Source organism: Eschrichtius robustus, chromosome 10 (genome assembly GCF_028021215.1).
Source record: "Eschrichtius robustus isolate mEscRob2 chromosome 10, mEscRob2.pri, whole genome shotgun sequence".
Taxonomy (NCBI): Eukaryota; Metazoa; Chordata; class Mammalia; order Artiodactyla; family Eschrichtiidae; genus Eschrichtius; species Eschrichtius robustus.
The window spans coordinates 27,310,664-27,315,907 of NC_090833.1; the positions used below are offsets into that span (position 1 = coordinate 27,310,664).

The following is a 5,244-nucleotide window of genomic DNA, read 5'->3' on the forward strand; positions in this document are numbered from 1 at the left end:
CGTAAGCCTTCTCCCAAATCTCTGTCCATATTACTGGACTTTAATATCACCACTAGAGCCTGGACTTGAATCTCAGTTGTTGCGGTTCAGGTCTGGGAATCTCACCCTACTCGATTCCTGGAGCCCCCTTTCTCCAGGGCCTGGACACTCGCATGCATAACCGTCCCAACACCAAAACCACTTCCACACCTGCAGCTGGCTAACATCTTACTTCAAACTGGGCAGAACAGTGCAAACAGAATGCTAGCTCCTGTTTAAATTCCAGCAAAATCTTGGCTTTAGCTCCTGCTGCCCTGCTCCAGACACCACAACACTGTCCCTTGGATACAGATGCTGTGTCCAACATTGCTAGTCCTCACCAAATTTATGTCCTCTTCTTGGGCTCGTAGCCCAGTCTCTCTTGCAGTTAGATGTGACTATATGATTTAGTTTTACCAAAGGGAAGTAAGAAATGGTATTCCAAGTTTAGCCCATAAAAACCTCGTATGTGCCTCTTTCCCCTTCCAGGGCAACCTTGAAAGTTGTTTGTTAAAAATGGCAAAGTCGGGCTTCCCTGGTGGCGCAGTGGTTAAGAATCCGCCTGCCAACGCAGGGGACACGGGTTCGAGCCCTGGTCTGGTAAGATCCCACATGCCACGGAGCAACTAAGCCCGTGCGCCACAACTACTGAGCCTGCACTCTAGAGCCTGTGCGCCACAACTACTGAGCCCGCGTGCCACAACTACTGAGCCCACGCGCCAGGAGCCCATGCTCCACAACAAGAGAAGCCTCCACAATGAGAAGCCCGTGCACCGCAACAAAGAGCAGCCCCCGCTCGCTGCAACTGGAGGACGCCCGCGTGCAGCAATGAAGACCCAACGTGGCCAAAAATAAATAATAAAATAAAATAAATTAATTTTAAAAAAAGGCAAAGTCGTGCTCACTTCAGCAGCACATATACTAAAATTGGACCAATACAGAGAAGGTTAGCATGGCCCCCTGCACAAAGATGACACGCAAATTCGTGAAGCATTCCATTTTTTAATAACCTATAATGGAATATAATCTGAAAAAATAACTGAATCACTTTGCTGTACACCTGAAACTAACACAATACTGTAAATCAACTATACTTCAATTTTTTTAAATTGCAAAGCCTTTCAGCCTGGCTCCCTGAATGCCTGTTCAGGGCATAGTGCCCCACCAACTTGAAATGTCTTGAACTCTTCTTGTGAGTGAAAATAAACTTGAATGTATTTGAGCCATTATACATATGGAGACTTTGGTTACTACAGTTGGCCTATCCAACTAATACAAGTGGAGCAAGCCCCAATCCACAACACCCTTTAGAGAATCATCCACGAGGACCCTCCTCATTGATGAGTTAACCTCCTTGGCCCTGTACTCAGTCTTAGCTTGCTGGTTTCTCCCACTCAGCACGGCTGAGATCCCAGCTTCTTATCTGTCAATTCCATCTAACTAAGCACAGCACTCTATGAACTCAGGGATGGAAAAAGCTGGATTTATGGCAAGGAGATGAGGGAGTGTACACATGCACAGCCCTGAGCCTGTTTCTCTCAGTCTGCTCATCCAACGGTGGCTTGAATGGCATCCCTCAGTGAGGGAATGTAAGCCTGTAACTTCAGTGTCACTCTGTGAAGAGATGACAGGATCCAAAAGAATGCCAATCTATATTACTCACTTCCCTTGCTTCTCTAGAGTAGATTTTTTTTTCATTCGTTCTTGTGATAGTAGATGTGGAAGTTGCCTTCTTTGGGGTAATTAAGAACTTCTGAAACCAGGTGGAACTTCCATTAACCCAGTTTATAAACAATGTTAGGGGTGTTCTGGGTCCCTATCTGATATGTGCTTTTCTTGCAATGCTTAAACAAGGCTTAGAACTTGAGTCCTTGAACCAGCAGAGGGCAGAGATGAGACACAAGAGAGAAGCATGGCGAACATAGTAAGACCAGGGAATTATCATGAGCATGGGCCAACTGTTGCACTTTATTTGCTGTGAAGGGAGTTCCTTTATCAGAAGAAATGCTATGTGGAAAACTATGATGGTATATAAGGCATTCTGTAAGCCCAAGGATGATAGTTTTAGCAGAAGCATTGCATTCAGGGAAATCAAATCCATGTCCAAAGTGTCTATTCCAATAAGAACAAAGTGCTGCCTCTTCCATGATGGAAGCAGTCCAGTGTAATCAAACCAGTGCCATACCGGAGGCTCAGTATCACTCTCTACTGCTGGCAGATTGGGCACTCAGCAGCAGTATAGCCAAGTTGGCCTTGGTGAGAAGTCCATGTTGTTGAGCTCATACATAACCTGCATATGAATTTAGGACCAGCCTTTCCATTTTTTGCATAAAAAAATTATTGGAACTTCTATAGGGATTGCATTGAATTTGTAGATTGCTTTGGGACATACTGCCATCTTAACATTAAGTCTTCTAATGCATGATATCTTTCCATTTATTTGGGTCTCCTTTAATTTCTTTCAGCAATGTTTTGTATCTTCTTAAACTTGTTGAGACTTGTTTTGTGGCCTAACATGTGATCTATGATGGAGAATGTTCCATATGCCTTTGAGAAGGATGGTCTGCTGCTGTTAGATGGAATATTCTGTATACATCTGTTAGGCCCATTTTGTCTATAATGTTGTCCAAATCCACTGTTTTGTTATTGATTTTCTGTCTGGATGATCTATGCATTGTTGAAAGTACAGGATTGAAGTTCCTACTATTATTGTGGTGTTTCTTACTCCCTTCAGATCCGTTAGTATTTGCTTCATATATCTAGGTGCTCTGATGTTGGGTGCATATATATTTATAACTGCTATATCCTCTTAATGAAATGACCCCTTTATCATTAGTTAATGACTTTCTTTGTCTCTTGTTGCTGTTTTTGACTTAAAGCTTAAAGCCTATTTTGTCTGATGTAAGTATAGTTACCCCTGCTCTCTTGGTTTCCACTTACATGAAATATCTTTTCCCATCTCTTCACTTTCAGCCTATGTGTATCCTTAAAGTTTAAGTGAATCTCTTGTAGGCAGATATAGATGGGTCTTGTTTTCTTATCCACCTAGCCACTCTATGACTTTCCATTGGAAAATTTAATCCATTTACAAGTAGAGTAATTTTTGATGACTTACTAATCAAGTGAGGACTTACTAATGACATCTTATTGTTTTCTGGCTGTTTTGTAGTTCCCTTATTCCCTTCCTCTTCTCTTACTACCTTCCTTTGTGAACTGATGATTTTTCATTTTGATATGCTTTCTCTTCTCTTTACCTTTTGTGTACCTACTGTAGCTTTCTGTTTTGTGGTTACCATGAGGTTCACATAAAACATTTTATAGATATAGCAGTCTATTTTACACATAATGACTTATCTTCAATCACATAAAAAACTCCACCCTTTTACTTCCCCTCTTTTATGTTTCTGACATCACAATTTATCCCTTTTTATATTGTGTATTCATAAATTATTATAGCTACAATTATTTTTAATATTTTTGCCCTTTAACATTTATACTAGAGTTAAGTGGTTAGCACACCACTATATTACAGTATTAGAGTAATCTGATTTCGACTATATACTTACCTTTTCCTGTATATTTTCAAGTTTTCATGCTACTAATTAACATCCTTTCATGTTTTCATGTTATTCATTAGCATCTTTTCATTTCAGCTTGAATAACTTCTTTCAGCATTTCTTACAAGGCAGGGTTAGGGGTGATCAACTCCATCTAGCTTTTGTTTGTCTGGGAAAATGTTTATATCTCCTTGACTTTTGAAAGACAGCTTTGCCAGTTAGACAGTATTGGTTGGAAGTTTTTTCTTTCAGTTGTATATATTTCACTTTGAATATATCATTCTACTCTCTCCTAGCCTTCAAGGTTTCTGCTGAGAATTCTGCTGGCAGGCTTATGGGAGTTCCCTTGTAAGTTACAACTTTCTTCCCTCTTGCTGCTTTTAAGATTCTCTTTTTGTCTTTAATTTTTGACAGCTTTATTATAATGTGTCTTGGAGAATAATAACTTTTAATTTGAGATCGTTTGATGACCTATGAGCTTCATGAACTTGAATATCCATATTTCTCCCCAGATTTGGGACATTCTCATCCATTATCTCCTTAAATAAACTTTCTTCCCTCTTCTTTCTTCTTCTACTGGGACTCCAATAATTCACAGATAGTTTCTTTTTATGGTTAATTTTGGTCAGTTTCAGCTCTTAGCACAGTAGCAGCTACCCATTCTCCCACCCCTAGCCCTCTGGCAGGCAGCTGTGCATTTATTGCAGGAACAACCTGCACATAACTTGCAGGAGCCAAGGTTGGCCAAAAAAAAAAAAGAGAGGGAGGGAGAGAGAGAGAGACCCTGTCCTCCAGTTATCAGGGATCTGTGCTTTGATTGCTGATTGATGCTTTTGATCACAAAGGTGCAGACAAAGAGGTAGGGAGCCATTTTTGTTGCACCACCCCCCACTGTTGGAAGTCCCTCCCCCTATGGATTAAATGAATTCTAGGGGATATAAAGGTCCAGTGCCCTTTTTTCTCTCCTCATTTTTCTTTTTTTCCCCTATTGGGAGGCAGACATCAAAGACTAGGACATTTGAAAACAATTGCATCTGTGGAGGAAATGAGAAAGTGACTGTGCATGCCCAGGAAAGGGCACAGGCTGAAAATAGATGTGAGAAGACATTACATTTATTCCTCAGGCTAATCCTTGACACAAAAATAATCTGCAACAAACAAAAGACAAAACAAAGTAATAAACAAAAGACAAAACAAAGTAATAAACAAAAATATTTTTTATAAGCCAGCAAACCCTAGGGAAGGGGGAGAACCTGATTTGCATTTACAACATTATTAGATTCAAATGTCCAGCTGTCAACAAAATTCACAAAAGAAAAAGAAAAGTATGACTCATTCAAAGGAAAAAATAAATAAACAGAAACTGTCCCTGAAAAAGACCTGATGGCAGATCTACTAGATGAAGACTTTAAAGCAACAGTCTTAAAGATGCTCAAAAAACTAAAAGAAGATGTGGGGAAAGCCAAGACAACAATGTGTGAAAAAAATGGAAATATCAATAAAGAGATGGAAAACCTCAAAAACAGAAAAGAAATACTGGAGCAGAAAAGTATAATAAATGAAATTTAAAATTTACTAGAGAGGGTCAAAGACAAATTTGAGCAGGCAGAAGACATAATCAGCAAAACTGAAGATAGGACAATGAAATTATTAAATCAGAGGAACAAAA

General features: G+C 39.8%; 1 non-coding gene across 1 annotated transcript; it reads left to right on the plus strand.

The window, feature by feature from the left end:
- The first annotated feature begins 915 nt into the window (after positions 1–915).
- On the plus strand, positions 916–1,023 carry LOC137771106 (U6 spliceosomal RNA). Its single transcript, XR_011075320.1, has one exon. It is a non-coding gene; the product is annotated as a U6 spliceosomal RNA (small nuclear RNA).
- Positions 1,024–5,244: the final 4,221 nt, after the last annotated feature.